Source organism: Natator depressus, chromosome 14, assembly GCF_965152275.1.
Source record: "Natator depressus isolate rNatDep1 chromosome 14, rNatDep2.hap1, whole genome shotgun sequence".
NCBI classification, from domain to species: domain Eukaryota; kingdom Metazoa; phylum Chordata; order Testudines; family Cheloniidae; genus Natator; species Natator depressus.
The window spans coordinates 9,057,577-9,071,405 of record NC_134247.1 but is presented as its reverse complement, the minus strand read 5'-3'; the positions used below and the strand labels follow the sequence as shown (position 1 = coordinate 9,071,405).

The 13,829-nt window shown below is 47.7% G+C and overlaps 1 protein-coding gene across 2 annotated transcripts in view; it reads left to right on the top strand.

Moving 5' to 3' along the window:
* Positions 1-13,829, top strand: part of RHBDL3 (rhomboid like 3) — a 125,191-nt gene that overhangs the window by 76,268 nt on the left and 35,094 nt on the right. The window lies entirely within an intron of this gene.

The window sequence follows — 13,829 nt, the reverse complement described above, 5'->3', positions numbered from 1 at the left end:
ACAGGCGATGGAGAATCCACCACTTTTCTTGGTAATTTGTTCCCATTTGTTCCCACCCCCCTTAAAAATTTGTGCCTATTTCTCATTTGAGATTGTCTGGCTTTAACTTGCAGCCTTTGTTTTCTTGTTATGCCTTTCTCCACTAGATTAAAGAGGCCTTTGGTAATCCAATATTTTCTCTGTTGTGGTATTTGCACTCAGTAATCAAGCCATCTCTTGATCTTCTTTTTGATCAACACCAGGCCAGCTTCCTGGGATTGTTCAGATTGGAAATGGACCAAACCTAGGATCTGAACCCACCCACCCACTTCTGGACCAGTGTAGCTCAATTTGCTTTGGTTCCCAAGGGGGGGGTGTTGTGCTCCTGGCTCCTTATCCCACCTTCAGCGCATCTTTTCTCACAGAGTGAAATCCTGGTTCATTGGTGTTCATTGGTGTTTTGCCGTTGACTTCAGTGCAGCCAGAATGTCACCCAGCATCTCCAGCATCTGTCTGTGCACAGCAGCTGTGGGGGATTTTCCTGAGCATTGCAGCAATTGTTTGGGGCAAGCAGGGTTCAGTTGTGAGCAACATTAGAGCGAGATGTCCGTAAGGGATGTGGTGAGGCATTTTTATAGGACTTCTGCTTTTGGCTGTAGAATACAGTTCTCTGTGTGTTTTTTTTTTTTTTTTTTTTTTTTTCCTGTGCTTCCAGCTTCCTTTTTTACCTTACAGCAGGCCCGCCCATAGGGGGGGCCAAAGAGGGCAATTGCCCAGGGGCCTGGGTGATTTAAAAGGGCCCAGGGGCTGCCGGCTGCCACCACTGGCAGTGCAGCAGAGCTCCAGCAGGCTTCCTGCTCGCCCTCGCTCCGCGCCACTCCATGAAGCAGCCAGAACAACCCTATGGCCTGGGCAGGGGCCAGGGGGGCAGGGCAGGACCCTATGGGGGCAGGGGGGTCTCCACGTGCTGCTGCCAGAGTGCCAACTCCGCAGCTCCCATTGGCCAAAGGGAGCTGCCGGGGCGGTGCCTGCGGGCAGCAGTGTGCGGAGACCCCCTGAGTCCCCCACCTAGGAGCTGCTGCCAGAGGGATGTGCCGCTTGCTTTCGGGAGCCGCCCAAGCTAAGCGCTGACCCCCTGACCCCCTCCTGCACCCCTTCTGTACCCCAACCTCCTGCCCCAGCCTAGAGACTGCACCTCGCACCCAAACTCCCTCCCAGAGCCCACACCCCCTCTTGCACCCAAAGTCACTCCCAGAGTCCGACCCTGCACCCTCTCCCGCACCCAAATTCCTTCCCAGAGCCTGCACCCCTCACCCCTTCCTGCACCCAAACTTGCTCCCAGAGCCTGCAGCCCGTTACCCCCTGCCGCACCCCAACCCCATGCCCCAGCCTGGTGAAAATGAGTGAGGGTGGGGGAGAGCGAGCGACAGAGGGAGAGGGGATGGAGTGAGCAGGGGCGGGCCCTCGGAGAAGGGGTGGGATGGGGCAGGGCCCCAAGGAGGGGGCAGGGCAAGGGTCTTCGGGTTTGCGCAATTAGACAGTTAGCAGCCCTATCAGGCAGGCATGCGGAAGCCCTGGCCGTGCTGGAAGAGCGTGCCCAGCAGTGCAGCTGGCAGCTCGCTGGGCACCACCCAGTGCAGGCGCAGCACGGCCCAAATATCAGGCGGACCGTGTCTGCATAGGCGCGGCTTGTGCGTGCGTGGGGGCCCATGGACTGTTCTGCCCTGGGCCCCAGAATTGCTGTCAGTGGGCCTGCCTTACAGTATCTTGATCTGCTTCGCACAAGTTCATTGTTCGGTGATGCAGTGTCCACATTATACTTAGTCAGACTTGGCTTGAGAATCACGATGGGGGGAGGGGCTCTGTATCAGTGAAAAGCTGCTAATAAAAAAAGGAGAAAACCTTAGATTTAATCTTTTGACTTTTTTGGTGGGTCAAATATCACCATGATGATTTTGTTATCTTTGATGGGGTGAGCTTTTAAGGAGTTACATACTGTATCCCACCTGCAAGATAATGGGGAGTAGGGAATGATTTAAGCCCTCTTCTTTTGTTTTATGGTACTTGGGAATATTTTGTAGCGCAGTCATAAAAAGGCTATAAATCATATCTCCAGTTTCCTACTATCTGGCTTCTAGGGTCTGTGCTTCTATTTAAATAGGCTGATAGTCTGTACAGAAGGATTATATAAACCAGGGGTGGCCAACCTGAGCCTGAGAAGGAGACAGAATTTACCAATGGACATTGCCAAAGAGCCACAGTAATACATCAGCAGCCCCCCATCAGCTCCCCCACCCCAGCTCCCAGTGCCTCCTGCCCAACAGCAGCCCCGCTGATCAGCGCCTCCCCCCTCCCTCCCTGGACCTCCCGATCAGCTGTTTCTTGGCATGCAGGAGGCTCTGGGAGGGTGGGGGAGGAGTGAGGGCACCGCAGGCTCAGGGGAGGGGGCAGGAAGGGGTGGAGTGGGGGCAGAGCCAGGGATTGAGCAGTGAGCACCCCTGGGAACATTGGAAAGTTGGTGCCTGTACAAGGAGCCGCATATTAACTTCTGAAGAGCCTCATGTGGCTCCAGAGCTAAAGGTTGGCCACCCCTGATATAAACGTTGCACTGCAGTAACTGGATGTAATTCTACAGTGCAGTAAACCCCAAATCTGTGATTCTAGGGGCACTGCCCAGTAAACCCCACGGTTGCCCAAATGAGTCACGTCTCCGATGAATTCTTTCCCTAGACACTAAAACACCATTCCCTTTCCAGTGACCATTTTACGTATAAAAGACCTTTTCTGTAAAAACTGGAATCTGTATCTTCACAGTTCCCGCAACCAGGTGTAATTTCCATTGGGCAGGATCTTCTCGTTCTTTCTAACCTGCAGATATTCAGTGTAGAAAACACTGAGGTTTTTTTAGCCCAGTTTCTTCTCTCCTTTGCGCCCTGTGAGTGATACCTGCTGGAGAAGGGCAGCCTCCTGCACTGTCCCTCAACCCAGCTTAATTATTAACCTCATGGAGGACCTTCAGCTCCACCATGCAAAAACACTTAAATCACTCCATTTCTCTTTGGCTGTCTTGCTGGCTGGGAATACAGGACTCCTGGGTTCTATTCTTGGCTAACATCCAGAGCTATAGTAGTAAATACTGGGGGTGAGGGGAAAGAAGAGAAATAGTTCTGGAAGGGGTATAAAACCTCATGTTTCATTTTAAGCCAATCTCTAGCTCTTAGAGGGTAGAAGATTTCCTCATGGGGACAGATGAACCCGCAATTGACGGCGGCAGGATTTCATGCACCTTGCTCTGCAGCCTTTGGTGTGACAGATGTCAATCACACTGGCCACTGTTGGAGAGGAAGATTCTGATCTAGATGGGCTACACATCTGATGCAGTGTAGCAAACTTTGATCAGCCTCTGACTTCCTGTGCAGCCTTGGGCAGGTCATTTAATTGTTCTGTGCTAAGTTTACCAATCTGTAAAGCAGGGCAGATACCCCGCTCGTCAGCGAGTGTCACATGTCTCCCTCTGTGCCTAAGCCACAGAGAACATGGGCCTGTTACAACTTTCAGCTTGACAGCCTGACTCTTGAGCTCGAGCTGTAAAGACTCATTGTTAGCTCTGGAGGTCCCTGGTTCAGTCCCTGGTGTTGGTTGAGATGGTGTCTGCCCCGTAAGTGGGGGCCTATCCAGGATCCAAACTCTTGGCCTTAAAAGCTTGGGATAATCTTCCTCTGTCCGGAGGAAGTATATAACCTACTGATGAGTGTGTGTTCCTTGTTCTGCCTAGCTAGAGGAAGTGAGTATGTCATAGTCTGCATAGCACAGAGGGGACAGTGTAACAAACATTGATCAGTGGGTCTCAAATACGGTCCTCCTATTTGGATGGGGTGGGAAGACCTCAGTCACGTGAAGGTGAACTTACAGCACTGGGAGATATTTGTGGGGAGAGACTGCTATTATACTGTTTACTGCAGCACTTATCGGGGCGGGGGGTGGGGGGGCGTTTAAAGACACCAGTGACAAGTAGGCACCCAACCCCTATCGAAACTCGCATAATGGGAGTTAATAAAATTCTGTATAGGGGGAAGATTTTCAGTGGCAGTGAGCCCCATTGGTGTGTATATTATGTATGTCCAATACATAAAACATAATGCTTAGTGCATGATTCGTATGTCATTGCTGACATACAAAGTGCTGCACGCATCCCATTATATGAGCTATCATGGGGCGGTGCCAGGATTTTGAAATCTAATAACTGGGATACAAGAGGTGCTGTCTGAGCACGCTCAGCTTGTGTGTCATTTTGAGCCCATCTGATACATGGTATATGCAGCAGCAGATGAGACAATGTTCTCTCCAATGAAACAGTCTAGTAACTGATCATTGCACTTATTAGAGTGGAATTTGGCATAGGAATTTCCATCCTAAGCCATGATTTCTCAGCTGTTTCAAATCACTTACAGCTGAAACTTGATACACAAGATGTCAAGTTAAATGGCCATTTTAATTTATATATATATAAATAAAATTATGAAATGGTATAAATACATTTAAAAAAAATTCAGTCACTTCAGATAATTAAATCTGGGCTCTTTTCAGCTCAGAAGTCTCCACTCCCTCAACCTTCTTCCCAACGGCTAAACCAAAAATGAAAGGTCACAAGTTTCTGGTGTGTCAGTTGGTGTTGGTGTTTTGGAGAGACATTTGAATAAAGACATTAGGCCCCCGTGCTGCAAGCATTATACACTTGATTAACTTTGAAACTGGTGGGAATACTTATGGTAGTAAAGTTAAGCACGTGTAAGTGTTTGTGGGAACGGGCCTAAGAGTTGTATAGAATGTCTTTTCTCTTGCTATATGCCTGTAGCCAGGCTACAGCATTGCTGTAATATAATTGGGTCCGAAGGCTGTGACTGCTAGAATTTACTGTGAAAGCAGTTACTTGTATCCCTCCATTCAGCAGCGTTGAGATGCTTCACCTCTTGTCATTGTCCCATGAGCAACACAACTTACCATCTGAAACTGAGTCTTCTAAGTTGGGGGGACATGATGGTCTGAAATATTTATTGATCCAAGGCCAGAAGGGACCACTGTGATCATATCGGCTGTTCTCCCAGAGAACACGAGCCATGGAACTCCCCCAAAATAATAATAATAATTAGTAATCATTTCCTGAAAAAATCCTTTACATTAGAAATAATAATATTTGAAGTGTATAATTCCAAGGTAGGAGAGGAATTATTTGGATGCTGTTCAAAGGGAATTCACTAGAAGGGATGGAATTATGTGCTGAAAAGGGAAACATTAGGAGACGCATTGAAAGTGAGACCTACCAACTGGGTATGTCTCTCTCAAGGGAGGGGTGGATGTTCTAGAGCTTGGGACATTTAAAATTAGTGAAGACAAAATACTGAACAGGGAGCAATCCTGCGCTGGCTGGGAAATGGACTAGATAACTGATTAGATCTTCTCCATCTGTAATTTCTATGGTTCCTCAAATTAAAAATCCACTGCCAGGTTAAAGAAAAGACCTTGGTTTTTCCTTTGTGACAGTGGAGGCTCTCCAGGAAGGTGTTCATATGTTAATATGAAAAGGAGGAGGATGTGAAGCATATGCGGGAAATGAAATTGATGTTGAGCTGTGTGCTTTGGAGAGAGCCTACGCATATCCACTGTAGAGCTTTGTGGAAGTGTGGGATGAGGGAAGGAAATAAGTGTGAATCTTGAAAGCAAAATTGATTGGAAAAGCAGCATTTATGAGTAAAGTGGGTTATAAAACTGAATCTGATGGAGGCTTTTAAAAGGCCTGTGTTAACCTCTCCTATTTAGTGCTTTGACTCTGGGAGAATCCTATGGGGCAGGGAGGCTGAGCAAATTGCATGTCACAGTGTGTTGGATGTGTTAAAAGTAGCCAGTTTAGGCTCAGTGGGCAAAAGTTGATGCTTTTCCAAGGCTCTTAGGGGCAGAAAATTGGACTGAAAGCAGCCCTCTTTGTGGTATTTTGGGAATACTCTAATGGAGTGTGCCCCTCATAAGTCAGGGGACTGGGGCAGCTGCCCCTGAAAAGATCCTTTCTTTGGAAGAGCTGCATTAGTAAATTACTAGCTGTGAAGGGGATGTACCACAGTTGTGATATTAAATGTATATGTCAGATTTTTCTTTCTCACTTTTCTCTAGGATGGTCCCCTAATACCAGAGCTGCTGCTGGTGAGACGTGGGTCTCCTGAACCTCTAAGATTCAGTTTGAGTTTTGGATAAAGGTTCAGGGTGGGAGGGAACGTCCTATTTGAGGTGAAGTAGTTCACTAATTCCTAGTTAAAGGGATTTCTCTAATAGATTTCAGCAGAGACAGGAGCCAAGGGACAGGTGTCTGTAGGGACGAGAACATTGAAGTTTTTTGGCCCATAGCAGCTCCCATTTAGGCACCTAATGAAGTGGGTCTGATTTTTCAAAATGCTCAGTACCCAGAAGCTCCCATTGTGGATCTTGTGAAAAGCTGCCTGTGATATAATATTTTGACACTTCCAGATTTTCAAGATCAGGTTGACCCAAAGCTCTCGATCTGAAGTCATGGGGAAAGTTGGTTCTAGATTGGAATGGCGCATTGGCCCATCCTTACAATGGCTTGAGGGTTTGGAAATCCTTGATCTTAGAAACAGTTCAGATCCAGATCCAAGCGGGCATAGTTTAGTCCCTTTTCTAGAACGGACTCAACACAGCACCCCAGATGTTGAGCACTCTGAAAGTGGGGAGATATTCAGAGCTAAACTCTGGGCTCCATTTTGTCTGGGATGTTTATACGGCAAGGAACCCCCTTGCCATCAGAGGTGAGCTGTGTGCCTACAGGTTCAGAGCTCTGCCACCATTACAGGCCTGTGCCCATTCGGCTGTTTGCCAAAGGAGGTTTCTTTCTCCCTTGCATCCTGAATAATAGAGAGCCATTTAGAGGAGACTGAGCCCTGAATGAGCGTGTGGCTTTTGTTCCTTTTTCATATAATACTTTATACACCCATTTGCCTGCAGCTTTAATATCATGCTCGTTAAAGAAGCTGCAGATTAGTTGCACGAAGAGAGGATGGGGTAGCCTGCCCTGTATTTCTGGATCCACAATAATGTGTGAGCCAACAATGGACTCAGTGTTCTTTCAGCTGGTGATTAAATGCTTGGCTCATAAATACCAATATTATATAACCTCCAAAATCAAGTAAGTAAATTGTGACCATATGGGAGGCTCTATTTGGGAAGATTGGATTCTTCCAAAGAAAAAACAGGCTTCTCATCCAGCTTCAGTCCAAGCAGAAGTAGTTACTTAATCTGCTGTTTTTCTGTCTGTCTCTACTGCCCTGGGTCCCAGCTTTCTCAGGGGACGGAAGGAGTTCATGAAATTAATGTCTGATCCAAAGTCCCATTTACTTCAGTGGAGTTCGGATCATGTCCTGAGACTTCTGCTGTATCCCCACTCAGTGGCCCTGGATCTTGGGAGCTCTATCGTGCACTGGAGCATTTGCACGTGACTGGGCCGTAGCTATAATCAGGGTCCAGCATGAAGGCTCTTTATCTTGGGGCCTGATCCGAACAGAGGCTCAGTACACACAACCAGCCCCCTCCAGCAGAAGTCAAATTCCCGGCAGTAGGAATCTTGCCATTTTCCATCCTCCCCAAGCCCGCTCCCCAAGCTTTTCCTTCTGTCTCCCTCCTCCATTGAAAATTGAGCCCAGTGTCTTTCATGACAATCTGCATCCTTGAAATGCTGTTAAATAATGCCTTTCTAGAGCAGCCAGCAGCAGGAGAGGAAAGCGAGGACAGGTAAAGGAAATTGGAACTGTTTACAAGTGAGATTTGATTGAGAGACCGGGAGATACCTGTGGCAGCAGCAGCAGAGGAGAAGGCTTTCATGCCAGTAGCAGTGAGATTGTCGGAAAAGACTGCTAGATGATGAGCAATGGATGTGGGGACTAAGAAGAGGCAAGGGGCCTGACTCCGCGCTGCCCTGCATCTTGTGTGCCTGTGCTGAACGGATGTAAAGTGCTACTGTTGTGGTTTGGTAGCGTTGTACACCCGCTCCACCGGGAGTAAATGGTGACACAAGATGCAAGGCTGTGGGGGATCTGCGTTGGGCTGGAACAAGTCCACACCAAGAGCAGGTGCACAAGTTGCGCAAAGGCAGGTTCCTAGAACAGTGACGCTGCATCAGGCACCTGGAAGGGATGTGCTGCCCTTCCCTAGTTCCCGTCAAAGGGGTCAGCTCACCCAGCCCTAGAGAGCCGTACATCCAAGGGGAGCATCCGGGTCCTGGGACACCCAAGCAGGAGAAGTAGTGAGCTGCCACCGTCTGCTTATTTGTGACAGCTCTGGGCAATGCCCCACCAGCAACTCAGGTGCTGCAAACGGACACCCACCTGCCAGAAATGGGCAGCTGCCCCATTGCCTCCATTCATCTCTCTGGAGTGGTAGTTTTACACATGGAGAGCTGGGAGAAGATCCATTGGAGAGCGAGTCAAAAAAAAATATCCTGAGAGAAAGAAGAGATCTGCATGTCCTCTCCTGGGCTCTGTAATGTGCATCTTATGGCAGGGGTGGTGCTGAAAACATTGTCTCCATATTAATTAACTGAGATTCTGGGCCAGACTCATTCCTGGTGTGAAGCTGCTGATTTCAGTGGTGTGACGGCTGGGGTGAATTTGAACCCTCTTCCTGTATCCTGAGCTGTAATCCGCCATTGGAGAGGTGGCACACCATAAACCATCTTCTTACCTTACCAAATCCCTTCCAACATCTATATGAAGAGCCAGCAAAGCTTCTAGTTTTTGGAAACCCAGTAGAATGCACTGAAGCAATGCAAGACTCTTACTCCACTTCATTTGCAATTGCTTTTATTGATTAAGACCCTGTATGCTGAATATCAGATGCATTCTCTTTCGAAGGACCACATTTGGCCCTTGCAAGGAGACAGATTCCTTGCCCTATCTACTTTGATCCCATAGCCTTCTGTCTGAATTAACTATAAGTGGGTAATAGCAGAGCGCTTGGACAGATATCACCTTATCTTTCTATAAATCCAAATAAATAAAATTCTGAGGCTTCTCAGCACAATTTATTGGCAACTGGAGTCCACAGACCCAGGATTCCTGTTCTAAGCACAGCCCTTGTTGTGAAGACAGAGGGTAGAATGATAAGAGAACAAGTTGGCACAGACTTTTCATAGAATGATTCAAGGACAAAAGCTGCTCACTTTACTCACACAAGTAGTAGTGAAGTGGCTTGCTTGTGTGACTGAGGGGAGCAGGAGTTAGCCCTACACCTTGCACTATTTGCACCTAAATCTAGTTGACAGCAAAATAGACTCAGAAAATCCTCAGCAATTTAAAGATATTTTAGGGTTTTCATAAAGATAATGGAGAATTAGTTCACCAACTGTTGTAAAAGATGCTAAATGGATAGAGTCCCATTGCTGTGTCTGTCTGAAAGGGCCCAGTATAGCCTCCTGCAGCAGAGCGAATATACTAGAGGGACAAGTTCCTTTACAGGCGTTCTAAAGAAAGCTACGTAACGGGGAAACAATTGTTACTCGTTTAATACAATTTTGCCGGTGCAGTGTGTTTTCTAAAATGCCACATTTCTTTAATGTATCTTTTTAAAAAAAAAAGTCCCCAGGAAGATTAGATTAAAAACATGTTTTTCTTATACATCACCCATTTAAAGCTAGTTTAACCGAGATTAAAGAACACCCCATTACTAGGGCCAGGTCCAAATGGATACTTTAAAAGCCAGTTAGAATACTGTGTGGATTGTAAATATAACTGCCAGAGAGCTAGAATGACACTGTAAATGTCGAAGGGACCACTGTCGCTAACGTTTCCTAGCTGGGTAGAGTGGGGCTGTCTTTGCTATTTGCACCTGTCGTTGAATTAGTACATTTGTCTCTATGGCTGGGAGGGAAGACAAGAGGAGGGGCTGCTCATTACTGTGTGTGACGGTAACCGAATTCAGTGCAACTCCTCCTCCTTTTTGCTGTTCCTGCATGTGGGCTCTTTATAGGGCTTGGTGGGGAAGAACATTGAAAGACTCAGGCACAGGTGCTGACTTTTTTCTTTTTCCTGGTGGGTGCTCCACCCCCACTCCGCTACGAGGCCCTGCCTTTGCTCTGCTTCTTCCCGCCCTGCTCCTCCCTGCCCCCCCTCCCTTGAGCACCTCCCACCAGCCTCTGGCTGCTCCATGGCCAGCTCCGGGGCCCGTCAAACAGCTGATCTGTGGGCCAGCCCCGGGGGCCGCAGAATCACTGTGGCTGGTGGGTGCTGAGCACCTCTCTTTTTTTTTTTTTTTTTTTCCCCATGGGTGCTTGAGCCCCGAGCACCCACAGCGTCGGCGCCAGTGGACGCAGGTATTCTCCGGAGAGACATCAGGGCACTCTCTGAGGGTTTTCACTCTGTCTCATGATGCCAACATTTGCCGCTTTCCAGCGATTACCAATTTCTTTTGTCTTTTTACCATCCAGATGTGATCGAATACGGGAACACCTCGTAGAGCTAAGGGACCGTGAACACAGCTAGCGGTGGGAACAAAGGCGTCTCATCTTTGGTTCTGCTGAGCAAATAGCTTCGCTAAGAGCTTCCATTTCTGCTTGTGTGTGGAGCTTGTGTTTAACCTTTGTCTCCTGAAAAAAAAATGCTGAACTCTGTACTCGATGGTAGCATTCAAAGGCAGTGCAGCCTAGTAATCAGAGGAGGACCCTGGGATTCAGGACTCCTGGGTTCTAATTCTGGTTCTACCACTGACTTTGCTGTATTGCCTCCAAGCTCCTGTGTGAAAACTGGTGATAAAAATATCCAGTCCCTGGGGAGATTGTGGGACTCGGTTCATGCAGGGTGGGATTTGCAAAAGCTCTTTGCATTGTCCAACCCTGCCCACGGGAGTCAAGGAGTTTTACCAGAGACTTCAGTAGGAGCAGAGTTAGGCCAATGCTGAGCACTTTATACTGCCCTTCCTGTTGCGCTTGGCTGGACAGTGCTGTATCATTAATTGGTTTAATACTAGTGCACTGCAGGACTTCTGAATTCACATTCCTGTGCTGAATGCAACTGTGTCCTTGTCACGCTTGGGAATCCTATGCCAGTACAGTAAGGATGAAATCGGTCCCTATTCCAGAGCTGAATAACAATTGCAAACAAACCATCTATGGCAAAACCAATGCTGGGGCCTCTCGTGTTTCCAAACTGACTCCCCCCTCCCCCCCACCAATCTCTACAATGGTGATATGTATTGTCAAGAGAGAATGTGATCATTTGCCAAGGGCTGGCAACACTGCTCAGTTCTAAACTCTAACTATCACTTTCTTTTGTTGAATATGGAAACAATGGTTTTCTGTGATTGTAGGTTGATGTAACATGGTGGGTAGTGGTGCATATCGCGGTAGCCAGGAAAATAAGTTGTTAACACATCACTGCTGAGCAGAGAGAGGTATCTGCAGCATTTGGGGCCTGTTAAGTTTCTCCAGACTCAGTGGGCAAACACACACTTTCAGCCGGAATTACTATTTGGTTTTGATTGCAAAAAGAGTGAAGCAAGAGAGAACAGAAGTAAAGTCTCCGCCAGAGAGCGCACACTGACAGTCTGTGGGGCGCTGAACACAAAATAGATGCCTGCTTCTCCAGACAGTAGAGTCCTCAGCATTTTAAATGTGCTTTACACAGGAAACGGGGGGATGTCAGCACATCTCTGCCACAAGTAATCCATAGCTAAATACGCTTCGTCAACATTAAGTAAAGACTTATTTGCTGGGACAGAAATACTGGGTGAGATTCTTGACCACTGCTTCAGCCCCTTTATGCTGAGTAAAAGGTCTGGAGTGGCATAAAGGGGTTTGAAAAGCCTGGGATCCAGTTGGGAGGAGGATTCCTGCACCACAGGAACACGGCTGTAAGGCTGCCTTCTGAGGACCCCTTGGCAAGCTCTGGTTAGGTTGTATTCCAGGTCCAGGACAGGCAGGGTGTATCGTGGGCAGAACCAGGCACACAACCCTACAAAGATTCTGGGCAAATAGGATCCTAGAGCTGTCATTACACGGGAGGCCACACATGAGGTTTGAAGCCAGCTTAGCCCTCCCTCTCTTTGGGGTATCTTTGCCCCCCTTACAGGGGCAGCACAGAATCTTGCCCAAGCTGTTGGCTGTTCTATTACATCACCCACATCCTTTTGCTGCACTCTGTATCTTCTGCTGAAGGCCGGAGACGTTGAATAAGGTTGTTGGCAGTGTGTGTATTTGCTCAGTGTGGTGGCCATGGCCCTTTGATGAACCCACTGACCTGCCCGGGATTGTAAAACTTGCATCTGCCTTCGTTGGAAACACTCATAAAAAGGGTGGAAAGAAGAAGCAGCTACGACTTTGGCCAGCCCACACCGCTGCTTGTAGCCATTGGTATTCTGTGTCACGAGGCGCGAGAACTAGTTGACGTTTTCCTTTTGTTCAGTGAAGAGCAGCTGTCTGAGCTAAACCGAAACGTCCCCAAAAATAATTCACTTCAACATTCTTCACTGAAAAATTTTGTCATGAAAACTTTCATTTTGAATTGAAAAATTTTATCTAGATTTTTGAAAACAAAAATAAAATTTTGGGGGGGGAAGAGGGTGGAATTTTTCTCTATTTCCTACTTTGACTTCCCAGTGAGTGTGAGGCAGAGATGGAGGGATAGTAAGAAAAGGAGAGAAAGGAGCTCGCCCTCACCCACCCCAGTTGTACAAGTATGGTAATGAAAGTGCAGCAACTGTGATGCTGGATCTCAGTGCGTGTGCATGAGGCTCAAAAAACCATGCCAGGCTACTAGGTGGTCACCCAAAATGGCCCAGGGCTCTGCCTCACAGCAATTAAATCCATGTTGCTTACTGCAATGATCAGTAGGCTTGAAGCAGCTTGGAACAATTACCCAACAGCCTACGCGTGCCTGAAAGCACAAGGTTCAGGCTTTGCCATCTTGAGGATATTAGCCAAAACCAAAGTGATCTAAGAACGCAGAGAGGCCCGTGCTGTTGAACTGTGTTTCTTTTGTTCAGCGCTGGAGCAGATGCTTTTGGATTACGAGGCTGCGAAAATGCAGTAAGTTAGGGGAAAGGTCCGCAGCTTGGCTTTTGGCTAGCGCGTAGTGCTTTCTTGCCGCTTGTAGGGTGAGGAGAGGGGGTCAGTTCTGCTGCACTTAGATTAGGCGGGAATGTAATACTCAAGCATGAACAATAATGGGAGGCTGTAATTGCTTTGAAGGCAGGGTGCGTGCACACCTAGTTTATTGTCAGCAGCTTATCACATGAGAATTAAAATTACGATGCAGAATAAGATCCAGGTGTCTCCCTTAAAAGAGCCTTTTTTCCAGCTCTATTAGTGTAGCCGGGATGCTGACAGCTGTACGTGTGTTTTCTGTGCTGAGCGTTCCACTTGCATTTGTGTGACTTTCCGTTTTCGTTTCAGTTTTTGTAAATGCATCTTGATTGCTAGTGAGTGGTGCTAGCTCGACAGTCCTCCCCTGGGGCCGCAGAACAGGCCTCAGAGTGGGCAGTGGAACTGCATGCTTCCCCTAAGACAGTGCCCGACTGACGTGCCTCGAACCTGCCTGGGAGGGGACTCCCGTTAGGGCTGTGAAGGTAATTCAGTCTCACTGGCCCGGTTTTGTCCTCAGCCGGTTTGCTGGTAGTTTTTGAGATGTGACACCTGTTCACTCAGAACTGGAAGGAGTCCCTCAAATTCACCTCACTGCATATGTAGTATTTGTCCATGTAAAAGCCTGGCTAATGCAAAATCCACTCCCCCACAATCTCCCTCATCCACAAACAAATGTTTTCACTTTCTAATCCCACGGAACCAAGGGCTCATCCAG